This window comes from Pelobates fuscus, chromosome 3 (genome assembly GCF_036172605.1).
Source record: "Pelobates fuscus isolate aPelFus1 chromosome 3, aPelFus1.pri, whole genome shotgun sequence".
NCBI lineage: Eukaryota > Metazoa > Chordata > Amphibia > Anura > Pelobatidae > Pelobates > Pelobates fuscus.
The window spans coordinates 393,231,331-393,247,182 of record NC_086319.1 but is presented as its reverse complement, the minus strand read 5'-3'; the positions used below and the strand labels follow the sequence as shown (position 1 = coordinate 393,247,182).

At 39.1% G+C, this 15,852-nt stretch overlaps 10 non-coding genes across 10 annotated transcripts; all 10 read right to left on the bottom strand.

The window, feature by feature from the left end:
* Window positions 1-987: 987 nt before the first annotated feature.
* Window positions 988-1,061, bottom strand: TRNAT-AGU (transfer RNA threonine (anticodon AGU)). The gene has a single exon. It is a non-coding gene; the product is annotated as a tRNA-Thr (tRNA).
* Window positions 1,062-2,356: 1,295 nt separating this feature from the next.
* On the bottom strand, window positions 2,357-2,430 carry TRNAT-AGU (transfer RNA threonine (anticodon AGU)). The gene has a single exon. It is a non-coding gene; the product is annotated as a tRNA-Thr (tRNA).
* Window positions 2,431-5,094: 2,664 nt separating this feature from the next.
* Window positions 5,095-5,168, bottom strand: TRNAT-AGU (transfer RNA threonine (anticodon AGU)). The gene has a single exon. It is a non-coding gene; the product is annotated as a tRNA-Thr (tRNA).
* Window positions 5,169-6,462: 1,294 nt separating this feature from the next.
* TRNAT-AGU (transfer RNA threonine (anticodon AGU)) lies at window positions 6,463-6,536 on the bottom strand. The gene has a single exon. It is a non-coding gene; the product is annotated as a tRNA-Thr (tRNA).
* A 1,294-nt stretch (window positions 6,537-7,830) lies between these two features.
* On the bottom strand, window positions 7,831-7,904 carry TRNAT-AGU (transfer RNA threonine (anticodon AGU)). The gene has a single exon. It is a non-coding gene; the product is annotated as a tRNA-Thr (tRNA).
* Window positions 7,905-9,199: 1,295 nt separating this feature from the next.
* Window positions 9,200-9,273, bottom strand: TRNAT-AGU (transfer RNA threonine (anticodon AGU)). Its single transcript has one exon. It is a non-coding gene; the product is annotated as a tRNA-Thr (tRNA).
* Window positions 9,274-10,568: 1,295 nt separating this feature from the next.
* On the bottom strand, window positions 10,569-10,642 carry TRNAT-AGU (transfer RNA threonine (anticodon AGU)). The gene has a single exon. It is a non-coding gene; the product is annotated as a tRNA-Thr (tRNA).
* A 1,295-nt stretch (window positions 10,643-11,937) lies between these two features.
* TRNAT-AGU (transfer RNA threonine (anticodon AGU)) lies at window positions 11,938-12,011 on the bottom strand. Its single transcript has one exon. It is a non-coding gene; the product is annotated as a tRNA-Thr (tRNA).
* Window positions 12,012-13,306: 1,295 nt separating this feature from the next.
* On the bottom strand, window positions 13,307-13,380 carry TRNAT-AGU (transfer RNA threonine (anticodon AGU)). Its single transcript has one exon. It is a non-coding gene; the product is annotated as a tRNA-Thr (tRNA).
* A 1,295-nt stretch (window positions 13,381-14,675) lies between these two features.
* TRNAT-AGU (transfer RNA threonine (anticodon AGU)) lies at window positions 14,676-14,749 on the bottom strand. The gene has a single exon. It is a non-coding gene; the product is annotated as a tRNA-Thr (tRNA).
* Window positions 14,750-15,852: the final 1,103 nt, after the last annotated feature.

Below are 15,852 nucleotides of genomic sequence, written 5' to 3'. Positions count from 1 at the left end.
AACTTTGTCCCAGTGGCACAAGATTGGAACTTGACTGATTGATTAATTGATAGAGGATAACTATAGCTCTAAAAGATCCCCCTCCTTTCATACTCCACTCTATTCTCCTTTCCTCACTCAATTCCCTCAGTCATGATAATTTTACCAAAGTGAACTTTCTTTTCTGACCACTATCCATGTCTAGCATGGGTATACAAAGAATGCTAAATGCTGCCTCTGCAGGACACATTGTACTATAGGAAACCACCTTCTCCGCCTTGAGTTGTGCAGCTAATTCACCAAACTCTGCGTTCTGTGTTTGGGTCTGGGTTTTGGTTACTTTTATGGATGGCCATTGCCTTTCTTCCCCATGCCTCCGTCTTGTCCACAGCTGCCATCACAGGTCCCAGCATATTGAGAGAGAGTATTCAGGACTTTCAAATAATAGATTGAGAATGTGCTTGGAAATATTTAGAAAGGTTTTAAAAGAGAACTGTTACTTAATGGCCAAAATCAGATTAGCAGCTGAATAATTCTTGGAATCTTTGCTGGATATTAAAAAGATGGTTGCCAACGGGATGGCTTTCTCACTTGCTTCACGTAGAGCCTTATAGTTGTAATCCGGGGGCACAGATTATGCTTCCAAAGCACGTCTCTGTGCTATATGTCTCCTGGAAGAAGTCTTCTTTGGAAAACCCTTTGAGAAAGTTGATGGGAAAAAGGCCTTGCTTTCACAAGAAAAAAAAAGAAGGTTTAATCAAACATTCTAGGGGATCAAATAAACTGAGAATGACCCTGTGAAGTAAATAAGATAGACACATATAGTATCTCCTTTTTAAACTGCCAGAGAAGCAAATACAAATTTTAGGTTGATGAATTTTCAGTCAACATATATTTAATATATAGTGGTTGTTCTTGTGTGATTTATGTGCCATAACGCAAGAGATGTAGATTCGGTGCAATAATGATGAGGCACATAAGATAGTTTTCCAATTCTAGAGCTAAAATAGGCACTGCTGAGATTCGAACTCAGGATCTCCTGTTTACTAGACAGGCGCTTTAACCAACTAAGCCACAGCACCACAACATACTGGCTCATGCCTTGTTTTACGTTTTCCAAATAATGGCAGATTGGACCTTTCTCTATCCAAGAGATACATCATTGGAGGATTAATTGACATCAATCCATCCTTGTTTTACGTTTTCCAAATGGTGGCAGATTGGACCTTTCTCTATCCAAGAGATACATCATTGGAGGATTAATTGACATCAATCCATCTTTATAGCAAATACATCTCAGTTGTCAACAAACATTCAAATATTGCCCGCAGCTATGAAGGTAATAAACTACATTTCCACACTGGCCGTGGCAGTATCAGTTTTGAAGATTAACTTTGTCCCAGTGGCACAAGATTGGAACTTGACTGATTGATTAATTGATAGAGGATAACTATAGCTCTAAAAGATCCCCCTCCTTTCATACTCCACTCTATTCTCCTTTCCTCACTCAATTCCCTCAGTCATGATAATTTTACCAAAGTGAACTTTCTTTTCTGACCACTATCCATGTCTAGCATGGGTATACAAAGAATGCTAAATGCTGCCTCTGCAGGACACATTGTACTATAGGAAACCACCTTCTCCGCCTTGAGTTGTGCAGCTAATTCACCAAACTCTGCGTTCTGTGTTTGGGTCTGGGTTTTGGTTACTTTTATGGATGGCCATTGCCTTTCTTCCCCATGCCTCCGTCTTGTTCACAGCTGCCATCACAGGTCCCAGCATATTGAGAGAGAGTATTCAGGACTTTCAAATAATAGATTGAGAATGTGCTTGGAAATATTTAGAAAGGTTTTAAAAGAGAACTGTTACTTAATGGCCAAAATCAGATTAGCAGCTGAATAATTCTTGGAATCTTTGCAGGATATTAAAAAGATGGTTGCCAACGGGATGGCTTTCTCACTTGCTTCACGTAGAGCCTTATAGTTGTAATCCGGGGGCACAGATTATGCTTCCAAAGCACGTCTCTGCGCTATATGTCTCCTGGAAGAAGTCTTCTTTGGAAATCCCTTTGAGAAAGTTGATGGGAAAAAGGCCTTGCTTTCACAAGAAAAAAAAAGAAGGTTTAATCAAACATTCTAGGGGATCAAATAAACTGAGAATGACCCTGTGAAGTAAATAAGATAGACACATATAGTATCTCCTTTTTAAACTGCCAGAGAAGCAAATACAAATTTTAGGTTGATGAATTTTCAGTCAACATATATTTAATATATAGTGGTTGTTCTTGTGTGATTTATGTGCCATAACGCAAGAGATGTAGATTCGGTGCAATAATGATGAGGCACATAAGATAGTTTTCCAATTCTAGAGCTAAAATAGGCACTGCTGAGATTCGAACTCAGGATCTCCTGTTTACTAGACAGGCGCTTTAACCAACTAAGCCACAGCACCACAACATACTGGCTCATGCCTTGTTTTACGTTTTCCAAATAATGGCAGATTGGACCTTTCTCTATCCAAGAGATACATCATTGGAGGATTAATTGACATCAATCCATCCTTGTTTTACGTTTTCTAAATGGTGGCAGATTGGACCTTTCTCTATCCAAGAGATACATCATTGGAGGATTAATTGACATCAATCCATCTTTATAGCAAATACATCTCAGTTGTCAACAAACATTCAAATATTGCCCGCAGCTATGAAGGTAATAAACTACATTTCCACACTGGCCGTGGCAGTATCAGTTTTGAAGATTAACTTTGTCCCAGTGGCACAAGATTGGAACTTGACTGATTGATTAATTGATAGAGGATAACTATAGCTCTAAAAGATCCCCCTCCTTTCATACTCCACTCTATTCTCCTTTCCTCACTCAATTCCCTCAGTCATGATAATTTTACCAAAGTGAACTTTCTTTTCTGACCACTATCCATGTCTAGCATGGGTATACAAAGAATGCTAAATGCTGCCTCTGCAGGACACATTGTACTATAGGAAACCACCTTCTCCGCCTTGAGTTGTGCAGCTAATTCACCAAACTCTGCGTTCTGTGTTTGGGTCTGGGTTTTGGTTACTTTTATGGATGGCCATTGCCTTTCTTCCCCATGCCTCCGTCTTGTCCACAGCTGCCATCACAGGTCCCAGCATATTGAGAGAGAGTATTCAGGACTTTCAAATAATAGATTGAGAATGTGCTTGGAAATATTTAGAAAGGTTTTAAAAGAGAACTGTTACTTAATGGCCAAAATCAGATTAGCAGCTGAATAATTCTTGGAATCTTTGCTGGATATTAAAAAGATGGTTGCCAACGGGATGGCTTTCTCACTTGCTTCACGTAGAGCCTTATAGTTGTAATCCGGGGGCACAGATTATGCTTCCAAAGCACGTCTCTGCGCTATATGTCTCCTGGAAGAAGTCTTCTTTGGAAATCCCTTTGAGAAAGTTGATGGGAAAAAGGCCTTGCTTTCACAAGAAAAAAAAAGAAGGTTTAATCAAACATTCTAGGGGATCAAATAAACTGAGAATGACCCTGTGAAGTAAATAAGATAGACACATATAGTATCTCCTTTTTAAACTGCCAGAGAAGCAAATACAAATTTTAGGTTGATGAATTTTCAGTCAACATATATTTAATATATAGTGGTTGTTCTTGTGTGATTTATGTGCCATAACGCAAGAGATGTAGATTCGGTGCAATAATGATGAGGCACATAAGATAGTTTTCCAATTCTAGAGCTAAAATAGGCACTGCTGAGATTCGAACTCAGGATCTCCTGTTTACTAGACAGGCGCTTTAACCAACTAAGCAAAAGCACCACAACATACTGGCTCATGCCTTGTTTTACGTTTTCCAAATAATGGCAGATTGGACCTTTCTCTATCCAAGAGATACATCATTGGAGGATTAATTGACATCAATCCATCCTTGTTTTACGTTTTCCAAATGGTGGCAGATTGGACCTTTCTCTATCCAAGAGATACATCATTGGAGGATTAATTGACATCAATCCATCTTTATAGCAAATACATCTCAGTTGTCAACAAACATTCAAATATTGCCCGCAGCTATGAAGGTAATAAACTACATTTCCACACTGACCGTGGCAGTATCAGTTTTGAAGATTAACTTTGTCCCAGTGGCACAAGATTGGAACTTGACTGATTGATTAATTGATAGAGGATAACTATAGCTCTAAAAGATCCCCCTCCTTTCATACTCCACTCTATTCTCCTTTCCTCACTCAATTCCCTCAGTCATGATAATTTTACCAAAGTGAACTTTCTTTTCTGACCACTATCCATGTCTAGCATGGGTATACAAAGAATGCTAAATGCTGCCTCTGCAGGACACATTGTACTATAGGAAACCACCTTCTCCGCCTTGAGTTGTGCAGCTAATTCACCAAACTCTGCGTTCTGTGTTTGGGTCTGGGTTTTGGTTACTTTTATGGATGGCCATTGCCTTTCTTCCCCATGCCTCCGTCTTGTCCACAGCTGCCATCACAGGTCCCAGCATATTGAGAGAGAGTATTCAGGACTTTCAAATAATAGATTGAGAATGTGCTTGGAAATATTTAGAAAGGTTTTAAAAGAGAACTGTTACTTAATGGCCACAATCAGATTAGCAGCTGAATAATTCTTGGAATCTTTGCTGGATATTAAAAAGATGGTTGCCAACGGGATGGCTTTCTCACTTGCTTCACGTAGAGCCTTATAGTTGTAATCCGGGGGCACAGATTATGCTTCCAAAGCACGTCTCTGTGCTATATGTCTCCTGGAAGAAGTCTTCTTTGGAAAACCCTTTGAGAAAGTTGATGGGAAAAAGGTCTTGCTTTCACAAGAAAAAAAAAGAAGGTTTAATCAAACATTCTAGGGGATCAAATAAACTTAGAATGACCCTGTGAAGTAAATAAGATAGACACATATAGTATCTCCTTTTTAAACTGCCAGAGAAGCAAATACAAATTTTAGGTTGATGAATTTTCAGTCAACATATATTTAATATATAGTGGTTGTTCTTGTGTGATTTATGTGCCATAACGCAAGAGATGTAGATTCGGTGCAATAATGATGAGGCACATAAGATAGTTTTCCAATTCTAGAGCTAAAATAGGCACTGCTGAGATTCGAACTCAGGATCTCCTGTTTACTAGACAGGCGCTTTAACCAACTAAGCCACAGCACCACAACATACTGGCTCATGCCTTGTTTTACGTTTTCCAAATAATGGCAGATTGGACCTTTCTCTATCCAAGAGATACATCATTGGAGGATTAATTGACATCAATCCATCCTTGTTTTACGTTTTCCAAATGGTGGCAGATTGGACCTTTCTCTATCCAAGAGATACATCATTGGAGGATTAATTGACATCAATCCATCTTTATAGCAAATACATCTCAGTTGTCAACAAACATTCAAATATTGCCCGCAGCTATGAAGGTAATAAACTACATTTCCACACTGACCGTGGCAGTATCAGTTTTGAAGATTAACTTTGTCCCAGTGGCACAAGATTGGAACTTGATTGATTGATTAATTGATAGAGGATAACTATAGCTCTAAAAGATCCCCCTCCTTTCATACTCCACTCTATTCTCCTTTCCTCACTCAATTCCCTCAGTCATGATAATTTTACCAAAGTGAACTTTCTTTTCTGACCACTATCCATGTCTAGCATGGGTATACAAAGAATGCTAAATGCTGCCTCTGCAGGACACATTGTACTATAGGAAACCACCTTCTCCGCCTTGAGTTGTGCAGCTAATTCACCAAACTCTGCGTTCTGTGTTTGGGTCTGGGTTTTGGTTACTTTTATGGATGGCCATTGCCTTTCTTCCCCATGCCTCCGTCTTGTCCACAGCTGCCATCACAGGTCCCAGCATATTGAGAGAGAGTATTCAGGACTTTCAAATAATAGATTGAGAATGTGCTTGGAAATATTTAGAAAGGTTTTAAAAGAGAACTGTTACTTAATGGCCAAAATCAGATTAGCAGCTGAATAATTCTTGGAATCTTTGCTGGATATTAAAAAGATGGTTGCCAACGGGATGGCTTTCTCACTTGCTTCACGTAGAGCCTTATAGTTGTAATCCGGGGGCACAGATTATGCTTCCAAAGCACGTCTCTGCGCTATATGTCTCCTGGAAGAAGTCTTCTTTGGAAATCCCTTTGAGAAAGTTGATGGGAAAAAGGCCTTGCTTTCACAAGAAAAAAAAGAAGGTTTAATCAAACATTCTAGGGGATCAAATAAACTGAGAATGACCCTGTGAAGTAAATAAGATAGACACATATAGTATCTCCTTTTTAAACTGCCAGAGAAGCAAATACAAATTTTAGGTTGATGAATTTTCAGTCAACATATATTTAATATATAGTGGTTGTTCTTGTGTGATTTATGTGCCATAACGCAAGAGATGTAGATTCGGTGCAATAATGATGAGGCACATAAGATAGTTTTCCAATTCTAGAGCTAAAATAGGCACTGCTGAGATTCGAACTCAGGATCTCCTGTTTACTAGACAGGCGCTTTAACCAACTAAGCCACAGCACCACAACATACTGGCTCATGCCTTGTTTTACGTTTTCCAAATAATGGCAGATTGGACCTTTCTCTATCCAAGAGATACATCATTGGAGGATTAATTGACATCAATCCATCCTTGTTTTACGTTTTCCAAATGGTGGCAGATTGGACCTTTCTCTATCCAAGAGATACATCATTGGAGGATTAATTGACATCAATCCATCTTTATAGCAAATACATCTCAGTTGTCAACAAACATTCAAATATTGCCCGCAGCTATGAAGGTAATAAACTACATTTCCACACTGACCGTGGCAGTATCAGTTTTGAAGATTAACTTTGTCCCAGTGGCACAAGATTGGAACTTGACTGATTGATTAATTGATAGAGGATAACTATAGCTCTAAAAGATCCCCCTCCTTTCATACTCCACTCTATTCTCCTTTCCTCACTCAATTCCCTCAGTCATGATAATTTTACCAAAGTGAACTTTCTTTTCTGACCACTATCCATGTCTAGCATGGGTATACAAAGAATGCTAAATGCTGCCTCTGCAGGACACATTGTACTATAGGAAACCACCTTCTCCGCCTTGAGTTGTGCAGCTAATTCACCAAACTCTGCGTTCTGTGTTTGGGTCTGGGTTTTGGTACTTTTATGGATGGCCATTGCCTTTCTTCCCCATGCCTCCGTCTTGTCCACAGCTGCCATCACAGGTCCCAGCATATTGAGAGAGAGTATTCAGGACTTTCAAATAATAGATTGAGAATGTGCTTGGAAATATTTAGAAAGGTTTTAAAAGAGAACTGTTACTTAATGGCCAAAATCAGATTAGCAGCTGAATAATTCTTGGAATCTTTGCTGGATATTAAAAAGATGGTTGCCAACGGGATGGCTTTCTCACTTGCTTCACGTAGAGCCTTATAGTTGTAATCTGGGGGCACAGATTATGCTTCCAAAGCACGTCTCTGTGCTATATGTCTCCTGGAAGAAGTCTTCTTTGGAAAACCCTTTGAGAAAGTTGATGGGAAAAAGGCCTTGCTTTCACAAGAAAAAAAAAGAAGGTTTAATCAAACATTCTAGGGGATCAAATAAACTGAGAATGACCCTGTGAAGTAAATAAGATAGACACATATAGTATCTCCTTTTTAAACTGCCAGAGAAGCAAATACAAATTTTAGGTTGATGAATTTTCAGTCAACATATATTTAATATATAGTGGTTGTTCTTGTGTGATTTATGTGCCATAACGCAAGAGATGTAGATTCGGTGCAATAATGATGAGGCACATAAGATAGTTTTCCAATTCTAGAGCTAAAATAGGCACTGCTGAGATTCGAACTCAGGATCTCCTGTTTACTAGACAGGCGCTTTAACCAACTAAGCCACAGCACCACAACATACTGGCTCATGCCTTGTTTTAGGTTTTCCAAATAATGGCAGATTGGACCTTTCTCTATCCAAGAGATACATCATTGGAGGATTAATTGACATCAATCCATCCTTGTTTTACGTTTTCCAAATGGTGGCAGATTGGACCTTTCTCTATCCAAGAGATACATCATTGGAGGATTAATTGACATCAATCCATCTTTATAGCAAATACATCTCAGTTGTCAACAAACATTCAAATATTGCCCGCAGCTATGAAGGTAATAAACTACATTTCCACACTGACCGTGGCAGTATCAGTTTTGAAGATTAACTTTGTCCCAGTGGCACAAGATTGGAACTTGACTGATTGATTAATTGATAGAGGATTACTATAGCTCTAAAAGACCCCCCTCCTTTCATACTCCACTCTATTCTCCTTTCCTCACTCAATTCCCTCAGTCATGATAATTTTACCAAAGTGAACTTTCTTTTCTGACCACTATCCATGTCTAGCATGGGTATACAAAGAATGCTAAATGCTGCCTCTGCAGGACACATTGTACTATAGGAAACCACCTTCTCCGCCTTGAGTTGTGCAGCTAATTCACCAAACTCTGCGTTCTGTGTTTGGGTCTGGGTTTTGGTTACTTTTATGGATGGCCATTGCCTTTCTTCCCCATGCCTCCGTCTTGTCCACAGCTGCCATCACAGGTCCCAGCATATTGAGAGAGAGTATTCAGGACTTTCAAATAATAGATTGAGAATGTGCTTGGAAATATTTAGAAAGGTTTTAAAAGAGAACTGTTACTTAATGGCCAAAATCAGATTAGCAGCTGAATAATTCTTGGAATCTTTGCTGGATATTAAAAAGATGGTTGCCAACGGGATGGCTTTCTCACTTGCTTCACGTAGAGCCTTATAGTTGTAATCCGGGGGCACAGATTATGCTTCCAAAGCACGTCTCTGTGCTATATGTCTCCTGGAAGAAGTCTTCTTTGGAAAACCCTTTGAGAAAGTTGATGGGAAAAAGGCCTTGCTTTCACAAGAAAAAAAAAGAAGGTTTAATCAAACATTCTAGGGGATCAAATAAACTGAGAATGACCCTGTGAAGTAAATAAGATAGACACATATAGTATCTCCTTTTTAAACTGCCAGAGAAGCAAATACAAATTTTAGGTTGATGAATTTTCAGTCAACATATATTTAATATATAGTGGTTGTTCTTGTGTGATTTATGTGCCATAACGCAAGAGATGTAGATTCGGTGCAATAATGATGAGGCACATAAGATAGTTTTCCAATTCTAGAGCTAAAATAGGCACTGCTGAGATTCGAACTCAGGATCTCCTGTTTACTAGACAGGCGCTTTAACCAACTAAGCCACAGCACCACAACATACTGGCTCGTGCCTTGTTTTACGTTTTCCAAATAATGGCAGATTTGACCTTTCTCTATCCAAGAGATACATCATTGGAGGATTAATTGACATCAATCCATCCTTGTTTTACGTTTTCCAAATGGTGGCAGATTGGACCTTTCTCTATCCAAGAGATACATCATTGGAGGATTAATTGACATCAATCCATCTTTATAGCAAATACATCTCAGTTGTCAACAAATATTCAAATATTGCCCGCAGCTATGAAGGTAATAAACTACATTTCCACACTGGCCGTGGCAGTATCAGTTTTGAAGATTAACTTTGTCCCAGTGGCACAAGTTTGGAACTTGACTGATTGATTAATTGATAGAGGATAACTATAGCTCTAAAAGATCCCCCTCCTTTCATACTCCACTCTATTCTCCTTTCCTCACTCAATTCCCTCAGTCATGATAATTTTACCAAAGTGAACTTTCTTTTCTGACCACTATCCATGTCTAGCATGGGTATACAAAGAATGCTAAATGCTGCCTCTGCAGGACACATTGTACTATAGGAAACCACCTTCTCCGCCTTGAGTTGTGCAGCTAATTCACCAAACTCTGCGTTCTGTGTTTGGGTCTGGGTTTTGGTTACTTTTATGGATGGCCATTGCCTTTCTTCCCCATGCCTCCGTCTTGTCCACAGCTGCCATCACAGGTCCCAGCATATTGAGAGAGAGTATTCAGGACTTTCAAATAATAGATTGAGAATGTGCTTGGAAATATTTAGAAAGGTTTTAAAAGAGAACTGTTACTTAATGGCCAAAATCAGATTAGCAGCTGAATAATTCTTGGAATCTTTGCTGGATATTAAAAAGATGGTTGCCAACGGGATGGCTTTCTCACTTGCTTCACGTAGAGCCTTATAGTTGTAATCCGGGGGCACAGATTATGCTTCCAAAGCACGTCTCTGTGCTATATGTCTCCTGGAAGAAGTCTTCTTTGGAAAACCCTTTGAGAAAGTTGATGGGAAAAAGGCCTTGCTTTCACAAGAAAAAAAAAGAAGGTTTAATCAAACATTCTAGGGGATCAAATAAACTGAGAATGACCCTGTGAAGTAAATAAGATAGACACATATAGTATCTCCTTTTTAAACTGCCAGAGAAGCAAATACAAATTTTAGGTTGATGAATTTTCAGTCAACATATATTTAATATATAGTGGTTGTTCTTGTGTGATTTATGTGCCATAACGCAAGAGATGTAGATTCGGTGCAATAATGATGAGGCACATAAGATAGTTTTCCAATTCTAGAGCTAAAATAGGCACTGCTGAGATTCGAACTCAGGATCTCCTGTTTACTAGACAGGCGCTTTAACCAACTAAGCCACAGCACCACAACATACTGGCTCGTGCCTTGTTTTACGTTTTCCAAATAATGGCAGATTTGACCTTTCTCTATCCAAGAGATACATCATTGGAGGATTAATTGACATCAATCCATCCTTGTTTTACGTTTTCCAAATGGTGGCAGATTGGACCTTTCTCTATCCAAGAGATACATCATTGGAGGATTAATTGACATCAATCCATCTTTATAGCAAATACATCTCAGTTGTCAACAAATATTCAAATATTGCCCGCAGCTATGAAGGTAATAAACTACATTTCCACACTGGCCGTGGCAGTATCAGTTTTGAAGATTAACTTTGTCCCAGTGGCACAAGATTGGAACTTGACTGATTGATTAATTGATAGAGGATAACTATAGCTCTAAAAGATCCCCCTCCTTTCATACTCCACTCTATTCTCCTTTCCTCACTCAATTCCCTCAGTCATGATAATTTTACCAAAGTGAACTTTCTTTTCTGACCACTATCCATGTCTAGCATGGGTATACAAAGAATGCTAAATGCTGCCTCTGCAGGACACATTGTACTATAGGAAACCACCTTCTCCGCCTTGAGTTGTGCAGCTAATTCACCAAACTCTGCGTTCTGTGTTTGGGTCTGGGTTTTGGTTACTTTTATGGATGGCCATTGCCTTTCTTCCCCATGCCTCCGTCTTGTCCACAGCTGCCATCACAGGTCCCAGCATATTGAGAGAGAGTATTCAGGACTTTCAAATAATAGATTGAGAATGTGCTTGGAAATATTTAGAAAGGTTTTAAAAGAGAACTGTTACTTAATGGCCAAAATCAGATTAGCAGCTGAATAATTCTTGGAATCTTTGCTGGATATTAAAAAGATGGTTGCCAACGGGATGGCTTTCTCACTTGCTTCACGTAGAGCCTTATAGTTGTAATCTGGGGGCACAGATTATGCTTCCAAAGCACGTCTCTGTGCTATATGTCTCCTGGAAGAAGTCTTCTTTGGAAAACCCTTTGAGAAAGTTGATGGGAAAAAGGCCTTGCTTTCACAAGAAAAAAAAAGAAGGTTTAATCAAACATTCTAGGGGATCAAATAAACTGAGAATGACCCTGTGAAGTAAATAAGATAGACACATATAGTATCTCCTTTTTAAACTGCCAGAGAAGCAAATACAAATTTTAGGTTGATGAATTTTCAGTCAACATATATTTAATATATAGTGGTTGTTCTTGTGTGATTTATGTGCCATAACGCAAGAGATGTAGATTCGGTGCAATAATGATGAGGCACATAAGATAGTTTTCCAATTCTAGAGCTAAAATAGGCACTGCTGAGATTCGAACTCAGGATCTCCTGTTTACTAGACAGGCGCTTTAACCAACTAAGCCACAGCACCACAACATACTGGCTCATGCCTTGTTTTAGGTTTTCCAAATAATGGCAGATTGGACCTTTCTCTATCCAAGAGATACATCATTGGAGGATTAATTGACATCAATCCATCCTTGTTTTACGTTTTCCAAATGGTGGCAGATTGGACCTTTCTCTATCCAAGAGATACATCATTGGAGGATTAATTGACATCAATCCATCTTTATAGCAAATACATCTCAGTTGTCAACAAACATTCAAATATTGCCCGCAGCTATGAAGGTAATAAACTACATTTCCACACTGACCGTGGCAGTATCAGTTTTGAAGATTAACTTTGTCCCAGTGGCACAAGATTGGAACTTGACTGATTGATTAATTGATAGAGGATTACTATAGCTCTAAAAGATCCCCCTCCTTTCATACTCCACTCTATTCTCCTTTCCTCACTCAATTCCCTCAGTCATGATAATTTTACCAAAGTGAACTTTCTTTTCTGACCACTATCCATGTCTAGCATGGGTATACAAAGAATGCTAAATGCTGCCTCTGCAGGACACATTGTACTATAGGAAACCACCTTCTCCGCCTTGAGTTGTGCAGCTAATTCACCAAACTCTGCGTTCTGTGTTTGGGTCTGGGTTTTGGTTACTTTTATGGATGGCCATTGCCTTTCTTCCCCATGCCTCCATCTTGTCCACAGCTGCCATCACAGGTCCCAGCATATTGAGAGAGAGTATTCAGGACTTTCAAATAATAGATTGAGAATGTGCTTGGAAATATTTAGAAAGGTTTTAAAAGAGAACTGTTACTTAATGGCCAAAATCAGATTAGCAGCTGAATAATTCTTGGAATCTTTGCTGGATATTAAAAAGATGGTTGCCAACGGGATGGCTTTCTCACTTGCTTCACGTAGAGCCTTATAGTTGTAATCCGGGGGCACAGATTATGCTTCCAAAGCACGTCTCTGTGCTATATGTCTCCTGGAAGAAGTCTTCTTTGGAAAACCCTTTGAGAAAGTTGATGGGAAAAAGGCCTTGCTTTCACAAGAAAAAAAAAGAAGGTTTAATCAAACATTCTAGGGGATCAAATAAACTGAGAATGACCCTGTGAAGTAAATAAGATAGACACATATAGTATCTCCTTTTTAAACTGCCAGAGAAGCAAATACAAATTTTAGGTTGATGAATTTTCAGTCAACATATATTTAATATATAGTGGTTGTTCTTGTGTGATTTATGTGCCATAACGCAAGAGATGTAGATTCGGTGCAATAATGATGAGGCACATAAGATAGTTTTCCAATTCTAGAGCTAAAATAGGCACTGCTGAGATTCGAACTCAGGATCTCCTGTTTACTAGACAGGCGCTTTAACCAACTAAGCCACAGCACCACAACATACTGGCTCGTGCCTTGTTTTACGTTTTCCAAATAATGGCAGATTTGACCTTTCTCTATCCAAGAGATACATCATTGGAGGATTAATTGACATCAATCCATCCTTGTTTTACGTTTTCCAAATGGTGGCAGATTGGACCTTTCTCTATCCAAGAGATACATCATTGGAGGATTAATTGACATCAATCCATCTTTATAGCAAATACATCTCAGTTGTCAACAAATATTCAAATATTGCCCGCAGCTATGAAGGTAATAAACTACATTTCCACACTGGCCGTGGCAGTATCAGTTTTGAAGATTAACTTTGTCCCAGTGGCACAAGTTTGGAACTTGACTGATTGATTAATTGATAGAGGATAACTATAGCTCTAAAAGATCCCCCTCCTTTCATACTCCACTCTATTCTCCTTTCCTCACTCAATTCCCTCAGTCATGATAATTTTACCAAAGTGAACTTTCTTTTCTGACCACTATCCATGTCTAGCATGGGTATACAAAGAATGCTAAATGCTGCCTCTGCAGGACACATTGTACTATAGGAAACCACCTTCTCCGCCTTGAGTTGTGCAGCTAATTCACCAAACTCTGCGTTCTGTGTTTGGGTCTGGGTTTTGGTTACTTTTATGGATGGCCATTGCCTTTCTTCCCCATGCCTCCGTCTTGTCCACAGCTGCCATCACAGGTCCCAGCATATTGAGAGAGAGTATTCAGGACTTTCAAATAATAGATTGAGAATGTGCTTGGAAATATTTAGAAAGGTTTTAAAAGAGAACTGTTACTTAATGGCCAAAATCAGATTAGCAGCTGAATAATTCTTGGAATCTTTGCTGGATATTAAAAAGATGGTTGCCAACGGGATGGCTTTCTCACTTGCTTCACGTAGAGCCTTATAGTTGTAATCCGGGGGCACAGATTATGCTTCCAAAGCACGTCTCTGTGCTATATGTCTCCTGGAAGAAGTCTTCTTTGGAAAACCCTTTGAGAAAGTTGATGGGAAAAAGGCCTTGCTTTCACAAGAAAAAAAAAGAAGGTTTAATCAAACATTCTAGGGGATCAAATAAACTGAGAATGACCCTGTGAAGTAAATAAGATAGACACATATAGTATCTCCTTTTTAAACTGCCAGAGAAGCAAATACAAATTTTAGGTTGATGAATTTTCAGTCAACATATATTTAATATATAGTGGTTGTTCTTGTGTGATTTATGTGCCATAACGCAAGAGATGTAGATTCGGTGCAATAATGATGAGGCACATAAGATAGTTTTCCAATTCTAGAGCTAAAATAGGCACTGCTGAGATTCGAACTCAGGATCTCCTGTTTACTAGACAGGCGCTTTAACCAACTAAGCCACAGCACCACAACATACTGGCTCATGCCTTGTTTTACGTTTTCCAAATAATGGCAGATTGGACCTTTCTCTATCCAAGAGATACATCATTGGAGGATTAATTGACATCAATCCATCCTTGTTTTACGTTTTCCAAATGGTGGCAGATTGGACCTTTCTCTATCCAAGAGATACATCATTGGAGGATTAATTGACATCAATCCATCTTTATAGCAAATACATCTCAGTTGTCAACAAACATTTAAATATTGCCCGCAGCTATGAAGGTAATAAACTACATTTCCACACTGACCGTGGCAGTATCAGTTTTGAAGATTAACTTTGTCCCAGTGGCACAAGATTGGAACTTGACTGATTGATTAATTGATAGAGGATAACTATAGCTCTAAAAGATCCCCCTCCTTTCATACTCCACTCTATTCTCCTTTCCTCACTCAATTCCCTCAGTCATGATAATTTTACCAAAGTGAACTTTCTTTTCTGACCACTATCCATGTCTAGCATGGGTATACAAAGAATGCTAAATGCTGCCTCTGCAGGACACATTGTACTATAGGAAACCACCTTCTCCGCCTTGAGTTGTGCAGCTAATTCACCAAACTCTGCGTTCTGTGTTTGGGTCTGGGTTTTGGTTACTTTTATGGATGGCCATTGCCTTTCTTCCCCATGCCTCCGTCTTGTCCACAGCTGCCATCACAGGTCCCAGCATATTGAGAGAGAGTATTCAGGACTTTCAAATAATAGATTGAGAATGTGCTTGGAAATATTTAGAAAGGTTTTAAAAGAGAACTGTTACTTAATGGCCAAAATCAGATTAGCAGCTGAATAATTCTTGGAATCTTTGCTGGATATTAAAAAGATGGTTGCCAACGGGATGGCTTTCTCACTTGCTTCACGTAGAGCCTTATAGTTGTAATCCGGGGGCACAGATTATGCTTCCAAAGCACGTCTCTGTGCTATATGTCTCCTGGAAGAAGTCTTCTTTGGAAAACCCTTTGAGAAAGTTGATGGGAAAAAGGCCTTGCTTTCACAAGAAAAAAAAAGAAGGTTTAATCAAACATTCTAGGGGATCAAATAAACTGAGAATGACCCTGTGAAGTAAATAAGATAGA